The following is a 12387-nucleotide window of genomic DNA, read 5'->3' as shown; positions in this document are numbered from 1 at the left end:
GTTTCTTTCTACTCTCTTCCCCAGATGAGTGCAGTGTTACTGCAGTAAACCGTTCATGTATTCTGTTACACTTGAACTATGAGTGCAGCAATGATACGGTGCCAGGAGTGAAAGAAGACAAGTTGCTTACTTTGGGGTTTTTTCTTTTATTCTTTAGAAAAGCTTTAGAGCTTCATTAACAATTTTAGTACTGTAATGATTATCAAAATGAAATGTTGTTTTCTCTATGTGATTACATTGGATTTATTTGATCCCTCAAAGTAAAGGTTCTGCTGGTGGCAGAACAACTTGCTTCTGTTCTGTATATGTATCTAAAGTGCATGTTCACAGCTGTTCCACCTTTCTGACAAAGTGCATGATGTCTTGTGCCAGAAGCTTTGGTCCCTCAAAGGCAGCAAAATGCCCTCCACGTGGCATGTAAGAGTAAGTGATGATGTTCTTGAAGACCTCCTTTGCCCAGACCCGTGGTGTATGTACTAGCTCCTGAGGAAAAAGCTGCAGTCCCTGTGGGAACATACACTGCAAACCTAGAGGACATTAACTAAGTGCCTTTTTGAAAAAAGTCCTGGGGAAATTCTATAAAAACCTCCTGACTCTAGTAATTGCCACAGTCAGCTGGCAGAGCTTCACCGCAGCGACACATTTTGTGGTTTGTACTCTGCTGAAAAGCTTTGCTTGTATTTGAGTCTCCTTGAGTATGAGAATATTATACCCAAAAACGTAAAGTAGAGCCAACTTCGCACACGGTTCAATCTTGAAACGTTTCCTATTTTTAAACTTACCTTGTTTTACAGTTTTGCGATAAATGGCAAGACGCATCACCTCTTTGTGACAGTCAGAAATGAGCCTGCTCAAGTTTACTTTAGAATTTATAGTACCAGCGTAACGAATGAGTTGAGGAAAGGTAAGCTGGCTCGGTCTACAAAGGAAAAGACTCTTCTATTTGTTTGTGTGATCAATCACATGGAATTCCGTTCTGCAGCATTTTCTGGTCAGCCTCTCTTATAGTCATCTTAAAGTCAGTGGCTGTTAGAAGGTGCTTGGTTTGTTAGAAGGTACTGCTCTCCAGATTGCTTCCCCAAGTTTGTGCTTAACACTTGTAGTCGTTAGTTTTATCCACCACTAAGCCGTATGCTTCCTAATTCAGTTTAAACGTCTCTCTTGGAAATGCTCCTGATTTTCTGTTTTGTTTTAACTGAACTGAGCCAGAGATCACATTTGTTTGGTGACTAAGTATATAGACCTGTAGTTTGAACACAAGACTGAATATAGTTTGATATGTCCGCTGCATTGTCTTGGCTACAAGCTACTTTGTGTGAATTACAGGTTCAAAAGAAAAATGACTCAACTATTTTTATCAAAAGAAAATAAGAACTTAGATTATTTTTTTTAACAACTTAAGTTTGCTGTTTTAAAGTAATCTAAATGTTTATACAGGCAAACGTGGTTCAATCTCATTTGCAAATCTTTCTTACACCTACCACTTCATTACCTGGCATCACCTGTTAGACCAGGGTCCTTGGAGATGTTCTCCTTGTAGAATCGCATTGAGGACACAATGGAGGATGTCACCCAATAAATCATCACATTGGCCAAAAGCTCATCAAGAGTGTATTTGCTATTGATAGAAAAAGATGAAGACGTTTCATTGGAAGCTGTTTCTCAATACGCTATATTGGGCTCATGCCCTGAAGAACAGTTGTTCTTGTTCTCCACTTGTTTTCAAGCAGCAAATTAATTGGCACCCATGTGCCCAGAGCAAAACTGCCCGGTGCTGAAGCAGTAGTTTGCAGGCAGTCTGCTGTGAGTTTACACTACTACTTGTCATGTGTAACCTTTCATGCTCAAAATTCAGCTTTGGCCAGTCTTTTACCTATCTCCTCATTAGTTACCATTGCTCATTCTTTTAATGAGTCCTCTCATGGAAGAGCACCTGTTTTCTTACCTTTCCAAGCCTCCATCATCTTTATGCAGAAATGATTTATCTCTCCAGGTAGAGAATTTTTCCAATATATATGCAGCAAGCCCCCCAGGGGAGTCATTCAGTCCACAACCTAATTCAAGAGAAGAAGAGAACCATTGCAGTTGCCTGGCATTGCAAATACTTCAGTGGGAGTTAAACTGGACTTACATCAATTCTTCAGAGTTTTCTATGAGAATTCAGTAAAGAGTGCGTTTTACTAGCCCTGGTAGTACTTTATTCTTGAAAAGTTCACCCCAATGGAATTTTGGCTATAACTGACAGCACTATAAAGTTGAGCAATTCCTATACAAAAGAAAATAGGAGTTAAGAAAATCCTCTGGGCTTCTTGGTAATGTGTGGCAGAAAGAGCAAATTCAGATGTAAAGGGATTACACTCTGAAAAGAAATTTCAGATAAACTGTTTGGGAGCGCTGTCCTGCTTAGGATGGCTAACTGGGACCCTGAGTGCTGTTCACTTTCTATGTAATTTAAACAACAGTGGAGTGGTGTGTATCTGCTATCTGCTCCTGCCTTTGGGGAATGCTAACAAACATTATAAACACAGCATATTATATCTGTGTTTTAACCTGTAAAACGGGTGGGGATTACTTCAGCAGTGGTAGAGCTTGCCTTGGGAAAATTCCTGTACCACACTCCAGGCTGTAGTTTTACAGTATCCTTAGAATTGCCTACTCTCAAGTGTATTTTAGTGTGACTTTAGCACTGAATGACTGCGTAGAAGATGATGCACAATGTGATTTCAATTTAATAGTGGACATATTTAATGCAAAGTAAGTTTGTGCATTGGCACAACAGTTTCCCTGTGCTGTCAGGCCTAAAGTGATTTGCTACACATCAAAGTCATGTAAATGCTTTGACCAGCAAAGGTAGGGCAGGCTAAAATGTGCCAGCTAACATATGACCCGTCTGGAGGTGAGCATTTTCTGAGCTGAAAGCTGTCTCCGAATCACTGTATTCAACTTTCATGGACTGGATGCTCAGAAATACCAGTCTTGTTTGCAGCTTACTAATGATTCAACCTGTACACATCTTAGGTACCACAGCTTCTGGTGAGTGAAAATACTGTAGCTTTGCTTTAAACCTGCCTAATGAGAACTAAACTGATAATATAGATATTTTTTGAGACTAAGCAGGGAATATGTATTTTTTCCCCCTATTTATTTTCTACCTTTCACAATTTTAGTGTGCTACAAAATCCCTGCTCTTCTTTTTTTCCAGGTTAAAGAGTCCTAGACTATGTACAGTGCTTGTAGGGAAGCTGCTTGGTCACTTTAGGGTTCTTTTTCTCCCCTTCTTGTATTCTTTTGATTATAAAATATATTAATGAAACAGGGGTGGAACAGATTCTAAATATCATGGATTTAGTGTTTTGTCTTACTCTCTTTTTGCTTTCTTTAAGAGTTTGTAAGATTCTCTTAAAGTCTGAGCTGGCTGACGTTTCAAAGCACTGTCCTTGACTCTTGGATTCTCTCACATAGCAGCAACCAAACTAGAGCCCATCGTGATTTTCTTCCTCTGCTTAAATTGCTTTGGACTTTGTTGACATCAGTTTTTATTGGCCAGTTTAATCAACCAGTCACTTAACTGCAGAGAGTTACAAAACCATTTATCTTTAGATTAAACCAAACCCTGGATAGGTGTCAGATTTTCACTTAACCATTCACTTTTATCTGTAGAGAAATTAAGATCATATTGAAAGGTACGGGTGCCAGCACAGATTTTTGTGATACTCTCTCTCCCCTGGAACTTGCTTACTTATTTATATTCATGAATTCTCATGTTAACTAGTTATTAACCCATGAACTTAATCTTTTTCTTAAGGCAGTTTAATGTCTTTAAGAACACTGGGGGAAGGAACCTCAACAAAACTTTTTTTGGAAATTAAATATGTTCCATTACTAGGTCCACAGCTTCTTGATCCTGCCAGAGCTCTGATATTTGAAGCACGATTTCCCTGTGATATTATCACCTGTAAATGAATTCTCCTTTTAAAAACATTTCTGCTAGTTTTCTGATCAGACACTAGACATACTGGTCTTTGTTTTTCTGGGGGCTGTCTTCATTGTTTGGCTTTTGAAAAGAAAACCCAAAAAACCCCAACCTGGTATCTGGTTTGTCTCCTTTTATTTCTCTGATATTGCAATCAGTTCAAGCAACAGACTAGGCATTAGCTGACGTTTCACTTTGAGTTTCCTCTTTTCCAGTTAAATGCCAGGATGGGGTGCTATTCCTTCTATGGTCTCCGTACCTGATGCCAGTCTGAGACAGCTCTGCTGTCTTTCCTGATGAGGGTTTATTTCAATAAAGGAATACCCCATAATCTTTGATAATATTATACAAATAAATCATGTAACTTTTCTGAGATGGCCATACCTTTCTTCAGACTCCTTATCTACTGGTCCCACTACATCATGCTTCTGGCTTCAGGTATTATGGCTGTGTCTACCTTTCTGCAAGATTCACATTGCACTTGCTTATTTTTCTTGTTTTCACCCACATTTATTTCTAGAAGCTTCAATTTCAGGGTCCTGTGCTTTACTTTAAGAGGCATTTTGCAAAGGGTTTCTTTGCCATAGAGAAGTGGTATGCCATTTAACAGACCTTGAAAAGTGATATTTGTAGTCTCCGTCTTTCTTTAAGCGGTTCCTTTTCACTTCCTTTTACACAGCTCTTGTCCCCATGTCTTGCATTCAGTCACCAGAATTCACTGCTTCTCAGACATGGTTGGCTTTTGTTCAACTATGTGTTTATACGCCTTAAGCAGTCAGTATACAAAGTTCATAGTGATATAGAGAAGGTTCATTACCTGCAGTGTCTGGTTTGGTGGCTTGGATGTGTAAGTATCCAGACTCTCGCAATAGTTCATGTATATTCTTCTGGATGAAAGGATACATACGTCTAACATCTTCCCTAGTAAAGCCTATGAGCCATGGTATATAAGCCCCAAGCATCACGGAAATCATCCTTCTCAAACCTTCTCTGCCAGCGAAGATAAGATTCACAGATCTGAAATCAAGTTAATGAATAGAAGGTTAAATCAAGCCATTTTCTGTTTCCAAATTTTCTAGAAAATAAGTCTGACGGGAGCTGTAATAGAAGCATTTCACTAAGCCAAATACATAAGCCCTTCACATTTATCGTGATTTCCAAAAAAATTTGGGAGAGTTAAAAATGGTACAGCTGGTGCCATCTCCATCCAGGAAAGTCCTATACTTCGTGGTACTGATCAGCTGCTGAAAGGCTGAGCTCCTTCCTTTTCTCCCTGCCAATTTTAAATTTATCTCCTTCCTGATTTAGAATGATGATCCTTGAGGTCTCAAATCAAAATGCAGCAGAGCTTACTTCCATGCCTAGTGAAAGAGAAGCCAAACAGCACTCCATTTTTCTCTGTACAACTCTTCCCTAGATAAGGGAGGCCAACAGCATCCTGGCTTGTGTCAGAAATTGCGTGGCCAGCAGGACAAGGGCAGTGATGCTGTACCCAGCACTGGTGTGGCTGCACCTCGAATACTGTGTTCGGTTTTGGGCCTCTCACTACAAGAAAGATGTGTCCAAAGAAGAGCAACGGAGCTGGTGAAGGGTCTAGAGAACAAGTCCTATGAGAAACAGCTGAGGCAACTGGGCTTGTTTAGTCTGGAGGAAAGGGGGCTTGGGGGAGACCTTCTTGCTCTCTAAAACTACAGGAAAGGAGGTTGTAACAAGGCGGGTGTTGGTCACTTTTTCCCAGGTAACAAGTGAGAGGATGAGAGGAAATGGCCTCAAGTCGTGCCAGGGGAGGTTCAGATGGGATATCAGGAAAAATTTCTTCACTAAAAGGTTTGCCAAGCATTGGAACAGGCTGCCCAGGGAAGTGGTAGAGGTATTTAAAAGGTGTGTAGATGTGGCACTTAGGGACCTGGTTTAGCAGTGGACTTGGCAGTGTTAGGTTTATGGTTGGACTCAATGATCTTAAAGGTCTTTTCCAACCTAAATGCTTCTATGATTCTATGAAATTTAGAAAGCGTGAGAATGCAAATACCACTGTCAATGCAAAGCACGTGAATATGACTGAATGCACAGGGGTGGGGATACCCCTGGAGAAAACAAAGCAGAAGGCGATGAGAGGCAGGGCAAACAGAAGGCAGGACCCGGACCGTGGAGCCAGAAGGTAGGGTAAGAACTGGAGAAACCTTCTCTGCACTGATTCCCTTTGCTACTCACTGTGGCAGCATCTGGGCCATGTTTGTGGTAATAAGAGATCCCCAGTCTTCTCCCTGTAGGTAGTATTCTTTGGAGCCCAATCTATTCATCAGCTTATGAAATTTCCGAGCAGTTGCTTTGCTGTCAAAGCCTGTAGGTAAAGAGAAACAGAGGAAACCTGTTTGTCTTGGTGTATCATCCCCTGGCCAAAGATCATGGTCTGACAGAGGCACATGAGTATGCTGCTGTGTAAAGGCACAGTGTGCTATGCTGCTCTGCCTTGCTCCTTGGCAATACAGTGAACACAAGATGGAAATTCAGTGGAAAGTGGATAAAGTGGAAAGCAGACCTGGTTTCCAGCTACCATTACCTTCCAGATCTCCACAGCCAGCCCCAGAGCCTCAGCCACATGGGTGTTAGTGCAGAGCCAAGCATCTGCATTCACAAACTGCATTCCCTGGTGAGGGCCAGGGATGACTGAGGCTCCAAGAACCTGGCAATTCCAACAGCGCCTTTTCATCGCTCACCTTTCTGGTGTGGTGCCTCAGAGAAGCCATATCCTGGGATGGATGGGCAGATGACCTCAAACACCATGTCACCCTCATTCAGGCCATGCTCAGCTGGCTCTGTGAGTAGAGCGATGGTCTTGTAGAACTCGTAGAAGGAGCCAGGCCAGCCGTGGACCATCAGCAGAGGTTGAACAGCTCAACTGTGAGGGACATAGGAGGGCTTCACGTGGATAAAATGGATATCAATCCCTGCCACACATCCAGACAGATAAATTAAAGCCTTAGTTCCATCACAGTTTCTGTTCCAAACTCTGAAGAAGGAGGGTGGCAAAACTGTGATTAGCATTCACAGCAGAAGGTACACAATCAACCCATGGCAAGAAGATGCCTAGCTGAAAGGACATGCCTGGTATTTTACCTGTGTCTCATCTTTTACTTACAGACAGAGGTATTGATCCCAGTCCCAGTTACTGGGGTCACAGGAGACTGAGCATCCACCTCCTGAGAAATTGGTCTTACAGTATATAAGTACAGCTGCACTTCAATGCATAGCATAATGCAGCTAAGACACGTGCAAAAACATGACTAAATTACAAAATGTGTGGGTGATAAAAAGAGAAACATGGAAAAAGTAAGCGCAGGATATAAGTTTAACCTGCAGATCACTTATCTAAAGTCTGGCTAACCTCACCTGGCTAAACTGGGTGGTGGTGGTGGATATTCCAACCTCAGGGCCTGGGTAAATTTTACAGTTTTCAAAGGTGGCTTCAAGGCAATAGCAGAAGAAAACCTCGTTGTTATTTAGTGCAGGTTCAGAGCCAGATGAAGCCCATCTTCAAGCAGATCTAATCTTATCACCACTGTGCAATGATCTTAATCTATAGAGGGTTACTAATAACATAGCCTCCACTACTGATCCTTCATTAAGCTGTTATGCACACTGTTGTCTTAATAGAGTAACCTCTTAAAGCCCCCCATTCTCTCTGTGCATTTCAGAGTGAGACCTGCTCAAGCCACAGAGACCCCCTCACCTTCAATGGTGGTTCGGAAATGGGGATATTTGTTCAGGATTTCCACTTGCTTGCGTCGGTCAAACGGGTTCCTCCAGTAGGCCACCACCTTCTGCAGGTAGCTGGAGGTGAAGCCGTAGCGGAAGGCAGCCCCTTCCAGCTGCGGTGTGTAGCGGGCCTGCTCCAGGCGGCGATGCAGGTCCTGCGGACAGGAGCTCTTGCAAGGCTGGCCAGATGCCTGCATGTGCCCTATGCTAAGGCAGGCATGAACAGGCTCTCCTGGCTCCACCGGCTTCTGTGTCTCTCTCTGGGACACCACAAGCCCTCCTGAAGCAGTGCCATACTCTGTATAACTTCCTGAATCATTTATATGGAGAATATATTTCTCTACAGGTTAGCAGTTCCCCTAGGGCACCCAGGAGTAGTGGGTTCTACGCTTGCCTTACTGCTAACTCGCTTTAGGGTTTTGGGCACTAGGAACTTGCCAGCACTGCCAGCTGAGAGAAGAATAAGCAGCTCAGCCTGTGCTACCGACTGCTAGTTGGCCAGATAATTAGTGACAGGCTTGTAGGGACAGAAGGAAGGACCCCATCCTTCTTCACCCTTCCAACCCTGTCCTCTGCGGAAGCCCCTCAGTCCTGCCCTACTGGTGCCTTTGCTATCCCGGTGCCCTCCCACCCCATTCCACCACTGCAGACCTGCTGTCAAATTCTGCTGCTCAAAGCATGGCCTTTCTGCAGGAGCAGCCCCAGGTTGCATTGAGAGTCTGTGGTCTCAGAAAGCGTAAAGACATTGCAGTGAATCTGAGCTCAAATCCCATTCATAAAGGGCAGTGAGCCAGAGCATCATCTAACGGACCTGCGCTGGCTATTGCCCCCAAGGCATCACCTCAAAGCAGTAAGGTGGGTGATGAACTGGCTCCACCTCGCAGCTTTCTGCCCCTCCTTACCTCCCAGGCACGGGCACCTCAATTTCTTTGTCAGATGTTTCAGTCTTGAAGGGACAGATACTTTCATCTTCTTTCCCTTTTAGAGGTCTTTCATCTGAGCCCCACCATCCATTGCCCATTTCAATAGTCTTGATCTTGTGTCTAGACCTCAGCCAGTAAACCAGCATCCCTCCAATGCCCAGAGCGGCCACAGGGACCAGGACTGCATTCCTCTGAGAACATTCAAATGACCTGGGGAGGCATAAAATTGTTTGCGCCCAACAGAAGTGTCAAGGGTAAAGGGACTATGCTGAGGCTTGTAGTCACATTGGTTGGACGTGAGTAACAAACCCCATGCAGTCAGCAGGGGCTGGGTGTTTCTGTTATTTTTGAAGATCGCAGGCAGGATTTGTGGCAGGGTTACATCTACCAGTGTTTCTTAGGGACCTTAAGCCTTTGCTGATCAGGACTTGTTAATCACAAGGCTTCTCTGTCCCTCTCCTTATGTACCAGGTGTGCCCTGGGAGACAAGGATCAGTAGGATCTGGATCTATCTGTTTTAAGGCAGGTACTGAAGTGAATGGGATAGTAGCACCTGGACAGCTTCAGGAATAAAAACTGCACAGAGTGGGCTGAGGAGCAGAGACAAGAGTTTTCAGCTGCTGGAGACAGCTGGATGTGCTAGACATGCCCCTTGACTGTGCTACATACATAGCTCCCCTACAGATTCAGTCATCTTTTAGGGCAACGCTAGCCCTCCACCATAGCTGTCCATAGGTAAAGGTCTCAACTTGTCTGTCTGGTGCCTCTTTTTCTTACCTAGACAGCAAAGTTTCAGACTTTCTTGAGGTGTGGGAGCTAAGGCGCCAGAGCTGGATTTAACAGACAGACAGCAATGTTTTAAAACCGTTCAAACCCTTCAGCAATCAGTCCTAAATGTAGTGTCCCTTCCCATCCCCCTGACCTGTGCCTCAAGCTCTCCAGCTTCCCTTGGGGATTAGCAGAGCTGTCTGGGGCTATTGCAGGGGGCTCAAAGAAGACTGTGAATGAAGATTTTTTGTCATACAGGGTATGGAAGGGACTATGCTGTGCCCCAGCCCAGGTGCTAATAAAAAGTGAACTCCTCAGCACAGAGCAGCTATTTCACTTACCTGATCCGGGACAAGGTGCCATCCCTAGAAAATGGGGGTGGGGGTGGGGTGGGAAAGATTCTTGGTCTGATAGTGTTGTCTGAATGGTACCATCCCTTGGGGATGGTGTAAGGAACATCCCCTGCCAGCACCATTTACCGCGCAGCCATGGGATCACAAGCTGTTCAGCTGGCTGGCAACAGAGACAGTGTTTCTGGGCTGTGTTTTAGCTAGATAGTTTGTCACCATAATATTCCCGCCTTCAGCACAATTTAGATAAAAGGCACTGAACAACTGGGTAGGTGTCCTTGCGGTGTTTCATCCTACAGAGGGCTGTGTTACTTCAGCCAAGTAAATAGTTTATTTTGGCAGCTGTGTAGCGATAGGTGCCCAGCCTTGGCAGGGGACTTCCAAGCTCAAGGGTTACTCTGCTGCCAGCCACGTGGTACTCATCCTGCCCAGGGCTGGCATGAGGAGCAGCTTGTGGGACCCTTCCCTGTTCAGGTTCAGTGAGCTGCTGTACCTTTGCTACTTCCAGCTACTCCTGACTGGATACCAAGCTTTTAGGTCTCATCTGCCCGCAAGAAAAAGGAAACATCCTCGTTGGTTCTCTTTTAGCCTGGTAGATTCTCTTGCAAGAAAAGCAGAATCTAAAATCTACCAAAAAGTTAGAAGCAACAGAGAAAGTCTTGTTACTCTGCAGCTAGATGAGGGAGCTGTTTGGTGTCATAATTACGATGCCTTGAGACAAAAAAAAATTAAAAAGGACAGGAAACTCCATGAAAAACCAAATCCACTGGGTGTTTCCTGTTGCCTGGTACCCTTTCCCACTGCTACCTGTGATGCAGAACACAGTGCCTGTACTGGACACCCCAGCAGTAGTGAAGGCAATTGGGTAATTGATCTCTGAGACAGTCTATGTGATTTTTAAGGAAGTATCTCCTGAAACCACTCCCAGACAAAGAAGACCAAGAGCTCCTAAGAGCAAACAGTGTCAGCCTCCACCTCCCTGGAGGCTGAGTAGCTTATGCAACAAGTAATAACAACCCCCTGCACTTACATCCTGGAGTTTAGTGAGTCAGAGGCACGAAACCAGTTATCACGGCAACAGCACAAACTCGGCACTGCTAACAAAGCAAGCATGTCCCAGAAACAGCTCTCTGAGTGGCACAGAACAAGGCTCAGTCTTATAAAACCTCCTCCCTACCCATGCTCAGGAAAGCTCAGCTGCATGCTCCCACCCACCGATGGCCTGGTGGACCCCACCGGGCCTTTCTCCTGCCCCAACCCTGGGGACCCCTGTTTAGAGTCCCTCCTCCCTGTGCCAAAGAGATCTCACCAGGCGTTTGGAAGCATCTCCTGCCACATGTCCGCTCCTCCTCGCCTAGCCACAGCTCCCAGCGAAACAACCCAGGTGTCTCCTCTGCTGGCTTTCTCTTCCGCAGCGACACTCTCCTGGTGACAATGCAAGCTACATCAACCATCAGTGCCACCTATTGCCTAAACGTGCGCTTGCAAATCAAGTTCAGCAAGAGACAAATGCCAGGTCCTGCATGGGGAGGGAACAGCTCCGTGCATCAGCACAGGCTGGACGCCAGATGCATAGAAAGCAGCTCTGCAGAGCCTGGCCTGAGGTCCTCAGCTGAGCCTGAGTCAACAAGGTGCAGCAAAGGCCGGTGCGTACAGGGCTAGATAGCAAGCGTGTTAGCCAGCAGGCTGAGCGAGGTGATCCTTCGCTCTCTTCAGCACTTGTGGGGCCACATCTGGAGTGCCATGTCCAGTGCTGGCCTTGCTGGCAGAGGAAGGGCTGGAGTGAGGCTGCCCACCCTCGGTGGTCAGGGCCACCAGGCTGCTGGGGGGCTGGAGCCATGTGGTGTACCAGGAGAGACAGAGAGACCTGGGCTTGTTCAGCCTGGAGGAGAGAAGGCAAACGGTGGGGTCTTACTGCTGTCTGCATCTACCTAGTGGAGAGTGTAGGAAAAATGGACCAAGAACAAAAGGCAATGGACGCAAATTGCAAGAAGGGAAATTCTGGTTAGATGTGAGGAAAAATTAGTTCACCATGGAGGTATTCAGACACTGGGACAGGGGCCCAGAGAGGATGTGGGATCTCCATCCTTAGAGGCAATCAAAATTTGACAGGAACAAGGCACTGAGCAACCTGATCTACCTGAACCTGCTCTGAGCAGAAGCTGCGATGAGCTGACCTCCATGTGCCCCTTCTGACCTGTGCATCGTGTGGCTCTATTCCATGTGCACCTGTGATCTGCAGCAGCCCAAACAAAAAAGGAAAAGTTGCTTTTCATTTTCCACAGAAATCAATGCTTTGTTTTAGCTCATTTTTAGACTTCATTTCCTTCATGGTTAGTAAAATCTTACTAGGTAAAGGCTTCTCTTTCCTAAATTGTGTCCTTGCTGTGCTTCAGTCCAGGAATAACTACATCTTACTGTGAGAGAAAATGATTCCTATCTCCATGCAACGCTCTAAGCGAAGTACCATCACCAGTGAGCTCTGTGATGGTTAGGTCTCATACCGTGACTTCATATGCAGCCACTGTGCCATCAAAAAAGAGTCATCAGGAAGAAAAGCTTGTAAATCCTTCATTTGGTCAAAGTTCAGTTTATTGCTACACCACAGCTATTTCTG

General features: G+C 45.0%; 1 pseudogene across 1 annotated transcript; it reads right to left on the bottom strand.

Annotated features, from left to right (window-relative positions):
* Positions 1-290: 290 nt before the first annotated feature.
* On the bottom strand, positions 291-11254 carry LOC308057947 (epoxide hydrolase 1-like; annotated as a pseudogene). The gene is made up of 9 exons: positions 9762-11254; positions 8649-8862; positions 7704-7884; positions 6691-6921; positions 6185-6314; positions 4791-4990; positions 1946-2054; positions 1493-1618; positions 291-527 (listed from the first exon to the last, which is right to left on the bottom strand). The product of its transcript is annotated as an epoxide hydrolase 1-like (transcript).
* Between the last annotated feature and the right edge of the window lie 1133 nt (positions 11255-12387).

The sequence above is a fragment of the Falco punctatus genome (genome assembly GCF_963210335.1).
Source record: "Falco punctatus genome assembly, contig: scaffold_27, whole genome shotgun sequence".
NCBI classification, from domain to species: domain Eukaryota; kingdom Metazoa; phylum Chordata; class Aves; order Falconiformes; family Falconidae; genus Falco; species Falco punctatus.
This window is presented reverse-complemented; position numbering and strand designations above follow the sequence as displayed.